Genomic DNA, 19114 nt, shown 5'->3' on the forward strand with positions numbered 1-19114 from the left:
GTTTTATTCTGAAGCACTAACGTGAACCTATTCATCTGCTTAGTTTCGCGATCTTTAGAAATTGTTTAGTGAATCATTGCTGTCTAATCTATGTAACCATGCAAATAACAACCCTGTACTAGGTCTCGCATTCAATTTCCTGCTAAAAATGCAAACAATAGGGATCAAACCGCAAAACTGATCTTAACGTCACCACTTGATTTATTAGCCTGTTTACGAACGATCGCTTGATCTTAAATCAAAATCCACTTCGTACAAGAAGTGACCGATTAGCCGAAAGATATGATCAACAACCACCGCGAATTCGTTGACTTTGCACCGCAGAAAGGATACGTCTTTTTTCGCTAATGCAAGAAACCGCGTTCGCTTCTGTGAAGCTTCCCGGTCGATCTTTCAAGATCGATTACGTGCAATCGTCAACGACTCTGACGATCTATCGAATCTGAATCTTAACGTGAGACGTCTGATCACGAACGAAGTTCAGATTCCGACTGAAAGATACCGTCTCCATGAAGTGGGTCTGAATGAAATACGAAACGGAAACGCCAAGCGACATGCAGCACAACAGTAACACCATCATCAATCCCCATGTGATCCAACCAGAAGACCAACATGCATGCCGCCTTCCATATCGACAAATGTACTGGAAACGGACCGGCTTGTTCGCTGAGATCGCGAGCATAGTGGCTTTGGAGTGTGCCTTTAGAGACATTTCTGAGTTTGTTTTCATGTTGTTAAGGGGGATCTTTTGGCTTCTATGAGGGAATTGGATGGTAAACAATGCATAGTTGAAAGAATTAGAATTGTTAACCAATAAGTCTTAATTATATCAGAAAATTGACGGGACATATAATATTTTCCAGGAAGCGGAAGCGCTTAAATTTATAGTAAATTTATTACCTCCAGCTTACGTTCTGTTCTTTAGTTGGATCGCCTCGTCTTGACCTGCTCTTCTAAAATGAATAATAATGAATAATCAGTCACTTCCTATTATTGTTCTGCTATTGCTGCCGCTAAGGACAACCAAATACACGGCGAAGATATTGGAGGCGAGTGGAGAACAGCGTGGATCTGCTAACAAGGAGGCATCAAGAAGAACTCCCCGAGGTGGTAACCAAACGGACCAAGTAGAGTCGAAAAAAGGAGAAAATTCAAGAGCAACAACTTAAGTTGAACAGCCACGGCAGTGGCCCCATTGCAGCAAAGTCGAACTCAACTACGACGACATCAGCTTCAAAGAAAAAGGGAAGGGGCAAACTACGGTCAAAGGTCATTCCCAACAAGCCAAACGAAGGGAACCTTTCGCAAAAGTTCTTCGAGAAGTTTCTAACAACATCAAACCGGAAGACGCTGGGGTAGATCTTAAATCTATCGGGTAGACTCGAACCGACGGTATACTTGCTGAGCTTGGATCGAAGACTGATTAGAAGTCCAGAGAATTCTAAGCACGAAGGCAATCGTTTCCAGCCTCGAACCTATATGCGGAAGAGATTCAGGAAGCGATCAAATAGAATCATCCGGACGTGAGCAACCTCAAGGTGGGAACTAACATACGTCTGTCAACTCCAGAGGCTACAAATTGCCCATTGCTACGGTACGATCGGGTGGAATGCATGACAAGGTGAAGGGCAGATCCAAGCTGCTGGTTTAAGTGCTGAGCTGAAGGAAGTGCTGACTACTTGCTTCTCAGCGAACAGAACCGAGATAGGAGCTCATCATTGCGGTATGCCAATATATCTGGCACTGGTAGCTTCTGGGTGAAAGATCCGATTAGCTTGCGAGTGCGGGCTTTTGGCCAAGGAAATGACATCGTTTGAATTCGTTGTGTGGAAGTGACTTTTTTCAGCGTTTGCCTTACACTGAACGAATCAATGTTCGGAAGGAAGAGTTCTAGTTGGACGAGTCTTTAACGTCAGAGCCCTCGAATTGGGCATGCCCCATCCAGATTCTTGAGGCATACAGATTTTGAAGATGGTAGCCAGGATAGGACTTGTTGTCCTGAATATCAATAGCACTGCAACATGTGACGAAAGGTACTGGAAGATTTAACGACCAGTGATCATCCGTACATTTCCCTAGAAGTGGCAAACGGCTTCTCCCACTGTTTTACAGTCAAGCAAATATCTACCGGAAAATCGATGTTGGCAAATCTTCCCAAACTCTTTCAAGAGTAAATTACCGACAAGAACCCGCTAGTTCAATCAACAATGAGCCTTATCATCAGAGCTTGTAATGTGACGCTGCCCAAAAGGAAACTCCGTCCTGGAAAGTTACCTGTGTGCTGGCGGACGGCTGAAGTCGTAAGTTTACAAACGAATTGCTTCAGACTTCGGCGGATTGGTCAGCGTGCAAGAGGCCAAGATGTAGTGGTGTTTAGATCCGCAGAATATAAGAGAGAGAAAAAGGAAATCCGTCATAAAATCAACAGACAGAAAGCACGCTGCTGGTAGGAAGTAATGGTTACCAACTTGGTGCTCATCATTCACCATGATTCATGGAAATAGTGAAGATGGAAGAAATCGTGTGGGTCGTTTATCCTGTTCACCCACATTCAGACACTGAGACATTGAGAGACTACACTGGCTGAACATGGATTCTCCCCAGCTCTGGAGAAAACTGAAGGCGTTGTCCTGGCCAAAGAGAGGGTTCCTAGAGTCCCTCCTATTCAGGTCGGTGAACTCATGGTCTTGTCCAAGCTAGCGATGAAATACTTCGTTTGCCGATGAGTACGGTTCAGTTTAACCTTCTTTATGGTTCTGGAGTATGAGCTGACTCGCTCAAAAGGGAGATGTGCCTTAAGCGCAAGGACAACGACGGAGGGCTTTGCGACTTGTGGCCGCCTATCGTAGCGTCTCGAAGTCAACAGTAATGGTGATAGCAGGAGTTATTCCGATAGCTCTATGCTGCTGGCCGGAGGTTTATAGACCTCAGAAAAGGCAAGGGAAATAAGGCAATTGTCACTTGTGATGGGAGAGCCCAGACTCTCTGAGATGACACTGTGATTGCAACGGCTGATTTGAACGCCAATGTGAACTCTGGCAACACCTTGCGGCCATGTGATGGGGAGGCGTGATATTGATGATCACAACAACAGTAACGATTTCAAGAGCTTGTAGGCGAACATGAGCTTTTTGATGTTGCTGCAAGAAAAGTTAAAAGTAGGCTTCATGTCCACAATGATGAGCTGCTGAAGAGGAGGCGGGAGCACCTCACCAAGATTCTCAATCGTAAAATATATGGCGAAGTTCCACCTATTGTGGATGACCTAGTAAGACAACGTAATATGTCGAGTATATGCTGTTCCTCTAAACAGCAATGAAATTATCAACGCCAGTCTTAACGGTCTTCCTGTGCAACCCTTAAGGAATTTATACTCCCACTGATTTGTAAATCTTAGAATCCGCGATCTTTCTCAATGAGTGAAAGAAAAGAATGATAGTTAGATTCCGGAGAAAGATACCCGTCTTGAGTACAACAATTTGGACGCGTATTTGTGCGCTTCCTATCACCGCAATGACAATAGTTAAAATCATTCTGAAACGCATCATAGATCACTTCGAAAGCTTGATCTTCAAAAAGGACAGGCTAGTTTCTGTATGTATGTAGTTCCTGTATCGACCAAATTAACACCCTTCGGATAATTGAGGAGCAGTGTTCGGAGCTTAGATCACGCTATTCGTAGATTTTAAGAAAGTTTTCGGCACAGCCAATAGGAAGTATATCTGGCGTGCTCTATGCGGGAGAGGCATTCCGCAGAAACGAATAGCCTTTGTCAAAACGACATAGGAAGGCGCACAATCTAATGGGTTGCAACGAGGTATAATGTCGGAGCCTGCCAAGATTTTGTTTTTCCCCCGAAAATTTCCCTTTGTCGATGATATGGTTCATGTTACCTTGGCCAAAGGTCGTGCAGCGATTCAATGGACTATTGACGAACGACAGAGGATGACGAATACCTTAACAACATCTGCTTGCTCTGTCACTGGGCCCTGGACTTTGGAGAAAAAGTACTGTATTTGGAGACGGAGGCAAGCATAATTTGACCAAAGACAAGCACAAAAAAAAAAAAACAAAGGATCAGACTGGGACGAGTCAGCGCACTCTTCCTATTAGCGGATGAAGTTTCAAGTGGACGTATTGGTTTGGCAGTACATAAGTTACACATTGAGAAAAGGTGACAATTCCATTGTGGGTCATGGCATGCAATCAAATCCACTATTCCAAGATGGCCGGCGATTATGCCGCTCTAGAACTATGAGGCGTAGAACAATGAGGGAAGAGGTTAAGCTTCTCGGGAAGTTTGGATTTGAGTTCAAACACATTGCTAGGAACATACAACAATGGCGCATAGTTAAGATTGACGAGCTATGCCCCACATAGGAGTTTATAACAAAAAGCTGAATTGGTACCCACGTACCAATTTGAATGCGAATGACTATGGACTTTGCACTTGCCAGGCAAATGTCGAAATATAAGCCCCATTAATGCTCACGTCCCTACACAGACACTGTAGGACACCTTTTACAAAGCAATGGAGCAAGCCCTCGAAGCCTGCCTCAAGTATGGTTTCAAAATCATATTTAGAAATTTTTGACAGCCACGTCGCATGAAATGATTGTTGAAACTGAATGGTTTGCGCGAAAAAAGGGCCAGAAATAAAAGCCGCTCCATGTGAGATTACTCTCAAGAAAATTTAGCACATGTTAATCGAACCTCACCACCTCTCAGGCCTTGATAAATGGCAGAACGTATAGGGGGCCAATATACTTGCATGACTATCGCGATAGAATGGGGTTCAAGGCTTAGATAACAAAACCGCCACTAACCCTCTTTAATAATCAGGTGAAAGTGAATATTGAAGTCATCCAATAGCGCAATAACCACAGCTAACAGAGGTCATGGAGATCTGGATCTCGATAAATGATCTTCACAACCAACTGAAGAACGTTATCATTGATATGATCATATGGTGATATGGTCGAACTGGATAAATATGGAAGCGACCAATTATACCAAGCGATCTACCAACTTATGCTCAACATTTGAGACAGCGAATCAATGTCTGATAACTGGCAAAGAAGCATTATCTGGCCCATAAGGAGAAAGGAGGATAACAGCAGTGCAGCATTTACAGAGGTATCACGTTGCTGAATACCATCTATAAGAATTCTTAGTTATCCTGCTTTTCCGGATGCCCCAATACGCCCAAAGCATCATAAGCTCATGCCAAAGAGGTTTCACCCCAGGCTAATCAGCAACTGATCAGATTTTCTCTTTCCGACAAGCGATGGAAAAACCGTTGGAATATGGCTGTTAATTGCACCGTCTTTTCATCGACTTCAAGGCCGCCTATGATAGCATAGCGAAGGTAAAACTATATACGGCCATAAGAGAATTCGATATCCCGACCAAATTGATAAAATTGACTAAGTTGACATTGACCATTCTGCGAGACAGGATAGAAGCAGCAGGATCACTATCGAAACAAGTCAGCAACAACAACGGGTTAAGATGAGGGATACCCTATCATGCAGCCTTTTTAACCTGGCCTTGGAAAAAATGATCCATGGTGCTGATTTAAATACGAGAGGTAACATTTTCTTCACGTCCTCCAATGGGCTTTGGAGACACTCAATCCGTATGGGTGAGGATTATCCAGCGCGAAAAGTCTATATGGACAATATCTGTGGTAGAAAAAGAAGATATAGCAAGCCCCGCCTCAGATGTAGCCATGGCGTGGGGCGGAACGCCAAATAGATTTTGGAATATCGAATTGGTGGGGCTCGGCGTAAAATCGTTGGCGAATCACTGACAACGTAAAATTGTGAACAAATTTGCCAAAAAATAGGAAACGGACTAAACTAATGAACCATTCCATACTAATGTTCAATTGAACGATAGTATTGCAGGAGAATTCTGAAAACCTACCAAACTTAAGAGAAGTTTTCTGACGGTAGAGGAAACAAAATGGTTCGGATTTGATGTAAATGATATATGATCGTGCCCAGTTTGGACCATTGGGGAGCTGACAGGAAGCAAATATTTTAGAGTGGCGTTTATTGCTGACCGCAATCCAATCCAAACCAATCTACAAAATAATACATGCGATCTTCCTGAAAATGAACGTTCAACATCTGGACACTCAACAGACATGTTCCAGTAGAAGAAAATGAAGAAACTAATAAATATACAGCGCTTTGGAAGGGACTTATCATGCTAAAATGTTTGCTATGGTGAAGGCTTATCAAGGAGGACTCCTATACAGACTATGAAGGCGGAGACTTAGTTTTCCGATAAACGGAAGCATAATGACAGCATGAATCGGTACTAGATGACTGCAGACCACTGTTGTAAAGGTTCGAGGGGTAATAGCTGGTGACACTAGAACGGCAAACAAAGGTATAAGGCTATTGTGACTCGATGCGGTCTGTCAAACTTTTGCAAATCAATAAATTTATCTCTCAAAAAGTGAAAATACTGTAAAGCTTTTTTCTTGCAGATAATCATTGCCGAAATGTTCTGAACGAGGACTAATTTCTCAATTCAAGTACACTCTAGAAAGTGATAGAAGTGATATCTACATTGAGATAAATCTTCTTATAAAATGAACCGTATGAAAGCTTGGAATGGGTAGCCTCAAACAGCATGAATTTAATATGGGACCAGGTTGTTTCGGATTCAAACTCGGCAGCGATTGTTGCCCATGATAAGTTCAAAATAAAATCAAATTGATTGCTCCAAAGTAAATGCTTGAAACAATAGCGTAGTAGTGTCTTATACACAAGTTAGGGTAAAAGCTGTGATTGATCATCAAAGGAGAAATGGAAATTCGAAGATTTTCATAATAAAATATGCAAGGAAAGCATAATTTTAAAATTCAAAATGATGAAAAACTTTTCTGTTGTGATTCATAGAACAAAGTGATTGCGTATTAATCATTAATCTAAAACCAACGCAAGCTGCTATTTTTTCATGGTGATTCTTCTGTTGTACCTAATTTTAATAAAAAACACTTTGATCTTCTAAAAACCACAATAGATGAATCTCAGAAAAACTCCCAATAACACCTCGTCTTTTATGTATGCAAATTTTCTAATTTGCTTTCATTATTCACTCAATACTTACAAACATTACAAGCAAACCAAACTTACAAAAAGTGAAATTAAATAGCCAACTGAGGTTCATCCGATCTACTCCCAACAACAAGCCCAGTCATCGCCACATCACGCAAGGTCGTTTGTTTTGGAAGAGATGCATACGCCTTAAATTGACTATTACCACTGCCGCCCACGCTCAATTTATATTGTTTTGGCATATATTTAACAATACCCGGTGGAGACACATCCACGCATTTCTCGCAATCGTTTTGATTCGCCTAATGCAGGGAAAAAGTGTGCCAGTGGATTTTGACTGAATGAATTTGTCAAATCCGAAATAGATACAATTTCCAGTCGTTTAGGTTCAGATTGTCAATAAAACCCAAGCTTTATTGCTCGACAATGTATGAATATGTATTATTTTGGAGAGCATTGCAAAACGGCTTTTGTTCAACAATCTAATACCAATTAGTCATACAGAGATTCCCGGGTACTGATAAGAGGCCCTCGTCGAGAAAGCTTGGGAAGTAAACGACTGGTAGCGATAGGAGTTACGGAATTGTGATGTGAATTTATCAAGTTAATGCATATTTCCAGATAAAAACATTACTTCGCTCTTTTGTTCAGAGTAGCGTAGTATAGTATGAGAACTGAAAGCCTTTGAAATTGCTGATGAAATCTAATTACGAAATTAAACTATTGATCATCCATCATAGCCAGTAAGTTCGCTCTGCTCCCATGACCTACTAAAAAGGTACCACCATATATGGAACATTCAACATTTCAAGCGGATGTGTACTGAAGCTGACTCTGATCCATGGGGTGGCGCCTACAGGTCGGTAATGTCATCACTGAAAGGCAAACGTTCCCCACCGACTACCTGTCCTAAATTTCTACAAAACATAGTGGACACTCTCTTTCCAGAGGATGTGAACTACACTAATCTGCCTAAAGTCCTAAAATATGTAAACCCCGACGAAATTCCTGTAGTGGTAGAAAAGGAAATTCTAAATTGCAGCAAGGGAGTTCGCTGAAAATAAGACCCCAGTGGCAGCCAGGACAGCACCAGGTATGTTTCCCCGAACAATGGAAGGTGCAAAAGCTGATACCTATTCCGAAGTCAGGTAAACCATTGGGTGACCCATCCTCATATTGGCGGATATGTTTCAATACCATCGGTAAACCATTTGAACGAGTATTATACAACATACTGCTCGCTGTTGCGGAAAAGGAAGGAGGCCTATCTGACAAGCAGTTTAGGTTTCAGAAGGGGAGGTCAACCGTCGATAGATTCACATGGCTCCAACCAAACTACTGGCTCCGAAGTACATTGTACGCATCGTTGATGCATTTCTTCTAGGAAGAAGATTATACTGCGACCCGGACGATGAACTGAAATTATTCCCGATAACGTGCGTGTTAGGTGGACTAAGACAAAGTCGACATCGTCTTATTTCAAGAGTAGTTATCCGTGCTACTCTACGCAGCTCATTTTGTTGTTGTTCTGGAAAACAAGTCAAACTGCGGAAAACTAGGACGGACGTATCGACTAAGGTCACTCCGCGTATGCAGTGTTTATCAAACAACATCAGGAGAAACAGCATATGTACTGGCAGGGACAATCCCCATAGACATCTTGGCGAATGAAGGTCGGCGTCTCTACGATAAAATGTACGCAATCGAGGAGTCTAGTGTACTTCGACGGCAAGTCGCACGGATGGAATCCATCGCAGAATGGCAAAGGATGGAATGAGGCACAAACTGGCCGCTGGAATGTAATGAATGCGTTCAAAAATCTTCATGGTATGGGAAAGTAATTGAAACTTATAATTCCAGACAAGTGTCTGGACGTAACAACCGCAACAAGAGTTTCAAACGGGTAACTAATAGCATTTCCTGTTCACTCTTTAGTGGAGTATAGGATATTCTCGCAGTCTCTTTGTTGGAATTGTTTTTTTCTCATTTTCCAATGAAACTGACGAACGCAAACATCCATAACCACTGCAATTCGAACCCAGAGCAGCGAGATTGAATGGTTGACGCTTTACCTCCTCAACTATCGCGCCGTCAAACTGGTAATAATTAGCAGATTAAAATTACTTTAAGAATTGTTCATCAAAATTGAAAGTATATTGACAGATAGTATGTGATGGACGCTTTCGCTAAAGAGCCAAATTATTTGTCATATTGATGTCAAGGAGTTAGAGTTGCGTAGAGAACCAACTAGTAAGATAACATTATTCGAAAAAACAATGAACAAAATGACAAGCCTGACATGTGATTCTCCATATCTCTGCCGTATTTTATTGAAGAAAGGTGTTTATCAAGAGTTGTTGGTCCAGCGAAATGTTTTCGCACTAATCTCAGAACAAAAGTAAAGTTTTCTTTAAACCAACAATGACAATGGGCGGACGCAGACACTTCAATTACGAGGGACGTCCAGAAAATAAGTGTAATGGGGCTCTCTCTTTCTCCGATGGTTCCGCAAATTTAAACATCTTTGTTGCACAAAATAGTCGGATATCGGAGACTGCCTATGAGATGGGTCCTAAATAAGTTGATAGAACAACATAATTCGAATCGTGTGCAGACCTCCATAGAGCGGTACAAACTCGAATGGGATAATTTTTCACATTTCGTTGTTATTCTGGCTCAGAGAGAGATCACCAACGCAACAAGATACTACGAGCTCCTATATTTTTAGAACGATTCAGAATTAACAAAGGGCCCTGCCGAACGACAACGCCAGATCTACCACCGCTAACGCCGCGCATCAATTTCTGGATTCATTTGGGTGGTACATTTTGAATCATCCTCGCATTCTTCTGGCACCTTCAGATAACCATTTTGTTCACTTTTCTGAATGTCCATGTGGATAGAAAAAAGTTTTCAACAGACCAGGAAATCAAGGGGGTGAATGAGCTGACAAGAGACTTTTTCGAAGCATACATCAAAAGATTGATTGTTGAAAAATAACTGATATATACACAAATGTAAAAAAAGCCAATATAAATTGAGAACATTTACTTTCTCAGACGCGACCCGTACATAAGTATTAATTCATTACTATATTAAGAGTGTCCAAAACATGAAACTGAATGTTAAGGATGTGTACCGTCAAACTGGTAAGAATTCACCTCCCCGACTTTGAGCAATCTACCTATAATTTCAAGGGATTCATCCGCTTCATGGAGAAGTCTGTCGAAGGCATGCTTTCTACGTTAATGGAAACCCTACACTTAATTGCGGTCAAACAGAAAGGAGAATACAGAAACTCCCGTAGTAGGATAAACTGAAATCCTAACTGCAGTGAATTCGTCCGAGGGATTATTGTCGGAAGCCTTCAAAAAACGGAAGATGAGGGTACGACAAAAGGAAACTTCAATTACTAACAAGGGGGGACTACGGGCTTAACCATACCTATCAGAACATTCTGCTCTGCCTTTACCAGGAAAAGCCGGCAGTAGGAAAGGGTGCTGCAAAACAAGGCATCCTTACTAATTAATTATAGATTAGGTACTAGCACTGAGGAAGGAGGCACGTGGTCTCCGAAACAATTGTATGCGGGGGAAAAAATTAAAATATTTACAGGATAAGGAAAAAAACCTAGTTCTTTTCTCAACTAATATATAACGGTTTTCAGGCTAAAATATACGGGATCTGAAGAGCGACAACCTTGTTGATTAACGGATGATTGAAGGGCAGGCGCATCACAACCAATAACGATACTCAAGCACTCCTGAAGGCATCGACCAGTCCCTTCATTCCTTAAAACTGAGTCAGGAATGCATGACCCGCTTTAACTCAATATCTAGATTAAATACTGTGGAACTAGTATAAGCACCTGATAACTGTGGCATAGAGGGAAAGGAAATCTTAAATCTCAAAAGAACGCTGGAAAAATAACCGAAAATACTAAAAACTAAAAACAGGCTCCCCATAAGCATAAGTTCCAGATACTTAATATCGCTAGATACCTAACTTTCCCTCTCAGTACCAAACACACATACTGCAATGTTGATTCTGTTGAAAAACAAGAAGATATGCAGAGGTACTATTGACATTCTGACTGGCCACAACTTAGTATCTGGGCATTAATGGTATTACTGACGAATGACAGAATAACCCTTAAAGACCTGAACCACAAAAGAACAGTTAATCGACTGTATGAATTTCTGTTCTACCATTCAAAAAATCTCTAAAAAATTCTTCAACTTGCGCAAATTGTTGACAGTTGAGGGACTGCATAAAAAAATCATTTCGTAAGAAGATATTATGCAACAAGAAAAGTAAGCTTCGAAGAACCTATCAACAATTTTGAAAGGAGAAAAAAGGGGCGTAGTTTAGGGATAGTTTCCGGTTCTTTTTTGTCAGTACGAACTTTCTTGCTCCTTTTTGGGAAGACATCTTCGGGGATGTGTGTATATGTGTGTGGTGGAGGAAAAGCTTCAGCTTTTGAGCACTCCGGCCGTGTTGGCTCATTGTACTCGCCACTCTCGTCTAACGGAATATTCCGGATTCGTTAACGTATCGCAGAATTTTCGTTAGTGGATGTAATGCTACCCGTCGCAACTGGAGAACATCGACACCAAAGATCTGATGCCTGATGCGTCCATAGACGGGGCATTCAAATAGAAAATGCTCCATGGATTCCGCTTCCCCATTACGGGAGGGACAGGTTGCATCTTGCGAAATTCCTATTTCGAACATATGCCTAGCTAGTGAATTATGGCCTGTCAGAATGCCCACAACACACCTGCAAGTCCTCCTGCTTTTCGACAGGATAAACTATACGGTACGCATGTTCGGCTCTGGCAGGAAAAGTTTGGTGTGTCGAGTAGCATTTAGGCTCTGCCACCTGTCATTGTCGAAAGCTTGTTCCCAGCTTTGGAAAACAGACTTAGCCAATGCTACTGATACTTCAATTGCTGGCTCCGGTCCCGGCATTGACCCCTCTTTCGCTAAAGCATCCGAGATTTCATTTCCATCTACACCACAGTGACCAGGTACCCAGAGTATTTCTACTGTATTGAATCTAGAGATAGAGTTCAAACGGTTTCTGCATTCCTGAACGATTTTCGAGGTGATTAAAGGACTACTCAACGCCCTCAATGTAGCTTGGCTATCACTGCAGATTGCACCTGCCCTTCAACCGCTCGTCAATCACCAAGTTTACCGCTCTTAAGATCGCATAAACGCCGGCTTGAAAAACCGTTGCATATTGTCCCAACAGAAAAGCCCACTTCTCGTTTTTATTCGAGGGGTAGACTCCGGCTCCAGAACCCTCTTCTGTTTTTGAGCCATCGGTGTAGAAGACTTCTGTATATCCCGCCACGCATTCCTCTGGGACTTTCCAGTTCTCTCTACGCTTCAGGGTAATTTTATATCTTCTACCAAACAAATGTATGGGTACACGAGAATCGGAAGGCATTGTAAGAACTGGTTTCAGTCCTCCCAGTAACTCTTCCAATGCTCTGTGCCCCCCACATCCGTTGTGTCCCCATAGATTTAATCGAATTAGTCTATGAGCTGCTCTCATTGCAGTGCTTTGAATAAATATATCCAGGGGCTGCAAATTGGGTAGTGCATTCAGAGCTGCGCCAGATGTTGCGCTCATGGCACCAGTGATACCCAGACACACAGTTCTTTGTAGTGCGGCTAGTTTACGGTGAAAACCTTTCTGTCTCACCTTAACCCACCACACTACGCATGCATAAACGAACATTGGCCTAATGACAGCAACGTATATTCACATTACCACAAGAGGCCATGTCGAGGCAAAGGTCCGTCTGCACAGCCCATAAGCTGTGAGTGCTCGCTACATGTTTGTTCCAAACAAGTTTTTTATCTAGACTGATGCCCAGATATTTCACTTCTTCGGAGAGTTGAAGGGTAGTACCCCTCATCTCAAGGAGGCAAAGTCCAGTCAGTTTTCTCCTTTTTGTGAATAATACCATTGTAGTTTTATTTGGATTAAGTGAAAGACCATGTTTGAGGCACCAACTGTCAATCAAATCAACGGCACGTTGTATATTCCTACACACCATTCCAAGATCCCGATCAACAGCAAGCGCAGCCATGTCATCAGCATAAGCTTGACCGTGTATTGGCAACTTTTCCAGTTCGCATAGAGTCAAACAGCATACTCCACAGAAGTGGCGAAAGCACACCACCTTGGGGGCAGCCTTTCGTTGCTTCTGTAGTCAGATAGCGACCGACACCCACCTCAGCGCACAGCAATCTCTGCCTTAGCATAGCGTGGATCCACTTAATTAAAGCATTATCAACACCATGTTCTCTGGCATCACAAAGTTTTTGAAAAGGCGCACTGTCAAAAGCCCCTTCAATGTCCACGAACACCCCCATCGCGTACTCACCATTCGCAGCTGCATCCTCTATCTTTGTGACCAAAGAATGAAGGGTAGACTCACAGGACTTAAGCATGTTAGTTTTCACTAAGTGGGTGTGACCTAAGTGCGTTTCCACGAATGTGACGCTCCACCAATCTCTCCAAACCTTTCAGCAAGAATGAAGTCAAGCTGATCTGTCTGAAGTTCTTTGGATTAGAATAGTTATATTTCCCAGGTTTCGGTATGAAGACTGCCTTAACCTTTTGCCAAGAGGAAGGCACGTAGCCCAGAGCAAGACATCCTCGAAAAATATTTCTTAGAGGTCGCTCTAAGTGCTCCATACCATCCTTTAGCATTGCCAGATAAATGCCATTCATGCCAGACGCTTTGAAATGTTCAAAGGACAGTATGGCAGCTCTCACTTTTTCATGGGTAACAACCGCTTTCGCAGTGTTCCAGTTCCCCTTGCAGCATTTGCGTGTTTAAGGGGTCGCAAGAACCGTCAACTCTCCCCCTGCCACTTCTCGCACCCGTTTTCCCGGGTGGTGTACTTCAAGGAGGGCCTTCAAGGATACTTTTGTTTGAAATTATAAAAACCAACTAATGGAAAACCAGTGCCAAATTCCATTTGCCTATACTCTCCAACTGCTTTGCTGTGTTAATCCAGTGGGGATACATTTTACTGAATCAAGCTGTAATGAAGGTAGCGAAGAGGTAGAATGGACCCTACATATTTCACTGAATTCACCAAATACTACTCCACTGCCATAAAAGTAAAAAACTCTACCTTCGATGCCCTCAATCTATCTACGTACGTGAGTGTTGCAATTAACACCTAATAAATCCACGCTCTTGGACAACATTCAGAGTTAACTCCTTAAGATGCACACCGTGTCCATTTAAATTGGAGCTAATTCTTTTCAATTCCTTCCAACGGCTTGTTTGGTACACTTCTTTCAATTCTTTGAATGTAAATTGATGAAAGACAACTGGAAATATTGGATTACCTGGCTGTACTCTCCAGACGGAAGACTAGTCAATTAGCATAAGTGTCTGGGTGGAAAGAACACAACACTCACGTCAAATGTCTTAGAAGTTGGTTCCCTGTTTACCCGCGTTTTCTAAGTAGCTTTGAAGTCTTGGAAAACATGTGCACCCAAGCATTGGAAAACTCGTTTGAATGTTGCTATTTTTAATATTTAGTTTCTATTAATATGTAAGCGCAACTAGAATCTTAGAGTGTTACAAGAGATAGGCTTAGAAAACTATACGCAATTAGTTAATTGCGTTTGAGTTCCAAAGAGAAAGTCAAAAATCCTTAGAACCTTCCTTATACTATGGCGATCAGATTTATAAGATTCATTAAATGTAAATGAATGCGAAAATTGACCAATACCAAAATGAACTTTATGATATTCCCCGTGAAAGATATTCTGCACCAAACCATACCAGTGCCATATCAAGTGAAAACTCCATCATAAATATCATTTTGCCTTCCCATTCTTGAGTGCTCTTTCCATACAAAGTGTTGCACATGAAGTAAATGATCCTCGTAGCATCCATCTAAGCAGTGTAAGCTTCGTACTTTGAAATTCCCACAGCGAAAAAGACATTTTTTCGATTGCACTTTTACCAACGAGTAGCATTAATCTTTCGTCGGAGACGGACGGACGCGTCGTGTGCCTCTCAGCTAAACGTGAATGAATACTTAATGTGCCCTGCTGTGTTTGCAACCATATAACGAAATTATGTGGACAATTGCACTAAATTTACCACGATTTCCTATTAATCAAGTGTTGAGTAAATGATTGTTTGGCAGTTGTAGAGGTCTTGCGGTAGTACCAGTAGGTCTGATGAGTGACCGTGTGAAAGTTGCAGAGAGTGAAAATAAAGTTATGATTATCTTGATTTGGAAATTGCGAATTCCTTTCAATACCTTTTTTCAACAGTCAAATCAAACAATTGAGTTGGAAAAGGAGAATGTCAGGACTACAAAATAATAAGTGATTGGAGAGCGTCCTCAATGGCTCCATAGGGAAGATTGTCTGGAGCTGTCAAATTCATATGAACGACTTAATAATAGGCTAGAGTAAGACATTCTCGAAAAATACTTCTTGGAAGTTGCTCAAATAATCTTTACCTTCCTTTAGCATCGCTGGATAGATGCCATCCACGCCAAATGGTTTGAAGTGTTCAAAAGACAATATAGCAGCTCCTGTTTTTCCATTGGGAACCACTGTCCTCGCAGTGTCCCAATTCCCCTTGCACCACTTGTGTTGAAAGATTTGCACTCAACTTCCGAGTTCATAAAAGTTCCATCCGGTTTTTTAAGAGGGTCTAACTTGGCCGACTTGTCCCTTTTAAGGACTCTGCACAGCCTTGAAATCTTTCTTTCGCCTTCCAGTTACCCACAGTATGTTCTAAAAGAGTCTCGTTTCGAACGTTTTACGAGCCTCTAATATTCACGTCAGTTCGGGAAGTTCAACCAGTCTCCATTTTTATTGCTTCCACAAGCACGATTCAGAAGTCTTCTGTTGATTTCCTGATACTTTAAAGTCTTCGGTTCTACCAGGCACCCTTTTTACCGCTTTGGCTTCCAAGACAAGCCTCTTCAAACCCCTCTAAAATTGTGCGATTCAGAGTGTTCAATTGATATTCTATCACCAAGGAGAGCTGTACTTCGTTACCACAAACTTTCTTGAAATTTGTTTAGCCCGTTCGTCCTAGAATTCCGTCTTTATATTACAGTCTGTTCGACTAAAATCTAAGTAGCGGTGATCTGAGAGTGAGACTTCATGTAGCACTGCGAGTCTCTAATTAACTCTAACAACTTTGAAGTGCAGATTGTTAGGTAAATTTCTTCAGTTCTTCTTAGCCCCGCCAACGTAAGGGGCGCACACTACTTTTGCGGTCATCGAACAAGATGAAGTGATAAAAGCAAACAGTTCACAACACACAACAACTCTCCACTAGGATCTCATTTGTTACTGCCCCAACAGATATGCTGGGCGTTAGCATCACAACCTAGCCTACCCGTATCCGAGGTGCATGAGTCCGTTTTCACATACCGCTATTAGACCCATTACGTCCACATTACCAGCTTCTCTTTCTTCCGCTTTTCCTGGTAAAGGCCGAAGAGAAGGTACTGCAGGCAAGGTCTCCTCTCCATTCCAGCTTTAAGTCTCCTTCTGCAAGCCCTTCCTCCCCCGTTTTCTAGAAGAATTAGGCAACCGTGTCCCCGACACGTCGCGCCGGCCGTAGTAAGGTTTTCAGCTTCTCTCATTAAGAGGGTTGCTATACTATCCTTTCTGACTGATCGCGCAGTAAACCCTAGGTGCAAAATTTCCACTGGAATGGAGAACACAGATCTCTCCTTGGAGGAACATGAATCTAGTATTTTAATTGTTCAAAATAGCGAGAGGATTCGTTCGTCTGCAGTTCCTTACCATTTGGAGAGTTACAATCCGTTGCTTCTATCTTCATGTGTTTTGGATAGGTTGCCTCACCACGACAAGGTGGACTAGTACCGACCGAAAAAAATGCAGGATAACTTGACTTCCAACGAAACGAGATCTTAGGATTTCTAGAACTTTTCTTGAACGCAAGAGGGAATTCACTGCAATATAAGAGACAATGAACTACGTTTTGCGCTAATGGAGACAAAGATGTGGCGTGACACGTTTTGATCACATCTGATATGACGATATCCGCGATCGATATGGGGTTGCACCGATCGTGGAAAAACTGCGAGATAGACGTCTCGTAATTCGCGCTAACAAGAATTCACTTGCCAAAATTGGTCTAAACATCGAAATCGATGGTAAACGACCAAAAGGCCGGCCGAAACAACGGTGGCTTGATACGCTGGATGGGGATTTAAAGGTTCGCGATTGCAAGCAGGTCAGGCATTTGATAAAATAAAATGGCGAAACCGAGCCGACCTCGCTTATGAACGGGCCAAAGGCTGAAGAAAAAGATAATAAACCGCGGCGGATAGGTGGCGAGAATATTTTGAGCAGATTGCAACTGAAGAATTTGTTCATCCTCCACTTCTACAAGTACTACCGACATTTGGACCAATTCCACTTGCCAGCACCACTGAAGTTGAGAAAAAAATAAAACGAATAAAATTCGGGAAAAGCAACGAGATCACATTGCAGCTCTGGAAAGCGATGAGCTGAGTTCCAATATTGTCGCTCAGTGAATTCTTCAGTCGCGTTATTGAGGAAGGCGTATCAGAACTGCTTCTTGTCTCTGTCACACAGGACATCCAACGTCCAGCGCTCTGTCTAATAGCAAAGATAACCTCGAGCAGCTTGTCCAAAAAATTGAACGATCGCCCCATGCAAAACGGTCTTTGATTGAATCTGAATAAAACTGAATTTTTTGACAACCGAAACAGGCACCATCACTATCAGTGGCAGTTACCTATCCCGAATTGAGCGATTTAAATATCTCGGGTCAGTGCTAACAGCCAATGGAGAACTGTGTTATGAAATTGGTTTACACATTAGCGCAACCTGGATGAAGTGGCGTTCCACAACTGGTGTTCTTTGTAATCGACGTATCAGCGAACGTCTCAAATCTAAAGTTTACCGTAGTGTCATCCACCCTGTCGTCCTCTATAGTTCTGAGTGTTGTTTGATTATAAAAGGCAATGAACCGTATCTCGCGATAATTCGTGATAACGAGAATTCAATTGCCAAGATTAGTCTGGCCATCGAAGCCGATGGTAAACAACCAGAAGGTTGGCCGAAACAACGAGCCAAATGACGCAACCGAATATGACAAGCCGACTTCGCTTGTAAACGTGACAACGGGTAAAGAAAAAGAAGATTACCTGGACATGGTGTTTACTCTGCAGTAGAAGAAGTGATAGTCAAATGATGGACCCCATGTGAAGCTAATAATCAATTAAATATTGATTCGATGAATCCTACGCCATAGCAGCGAGACTGGGGCGATGAATCAGAACGGGGAGTAGGCAATCAATATATTCGAAAGGCGAGTCTACATCAATTAAAAACCTTCCGGCATTCTTACGATAGTTCCGACGGAACTCTGCTCAGAATGAAAATTCAAATATGTCCACAGAGCAGAAGCCAAGAGTACCTGTACGTCAATCATTATGTATTAATAAGAGAAGTAAGAGGAGGGTTTCAGGCAACGTAGTTTACTGAAATCAGGAAAAGAAATAAATAAAGTATAGTTTGAGTTGCTTCATTATCCTAATACCTACTTAATCTTTCCTGATGACAGGTCACGCCATTGCTTCCGATTTTAATTATCAGGTGGGTGGAAAGGCAGACAGTAACAGGTCGCTTCTCTCATGGCAGGATTTGGAACTGCGACCTTGCACTGATCAATATATGGTTCATCAAATGATTGTCTCATCTTCCTACATTTTATAATAGGAACAGTAAAACGCAAATTGACTATATATGAGACGCCAGCATTTTATCACCATCACTGCCTGCAAAGTCGTACAGTATGACACTATTGTACCTCAACATTGGCCATTGATTGCTGTCTCGAATTAAATGGTGGCGATTCCGTAAGAAAAGAGAAAAAGTGATCTCACAGGCGATTGCCGATTGGTTCGAATGTCGAAGGATCGTAGAATCAAGCTAAAAACACGATCCAGAAAGCGGTCTATAGTTATTTCCA

General features: G+C 42.1%; 1 protein-coding gene across 9 annotated transcripts in view; it reads right to left on the reverse strand.

Moving 5' to 3' along the window:
• The window catches only part of LOC119659689 (unconventional myosin-XVIIIa), a 426534-nt gene that overhangs the window by 288039 nt on the left and 119381 nt on the right, over positions 1 to 19114 (reverse strand). For 2 of the 9 annotated variants that reach the window (XM_038067929.1, XM_038067930.1), the window contains exon 1: positions 171 to 475. The exons of 4 other annotated variants lie outside the window; for them this stretch is intronic. The gene's annotated coding sequence lies outside the window, so the exon portion shown is untranslated. Of the gene's footprint in view, positions 1 to 170; positions 476 to 19114 lie in introns of those variants that run through there. 3 more of the 9 variants (XM_038067933.1, XM_038067932.1, XM_038067931.1) reach the window with 3 other exon arrangements.

This window comes from Hermetia illucens, chromosome 6, assembly GCF_905115235.1.
Source record: "Hermetia illucens chromosome 6, iHerIll2.2.curated.20191125, whole genome shotgun sequence".
NCBI lineage: Eukaryota > Metazoa > Arthropoda > Insecta > Diptera > Stratiomyidae > Hermetia > Hermetia illucens.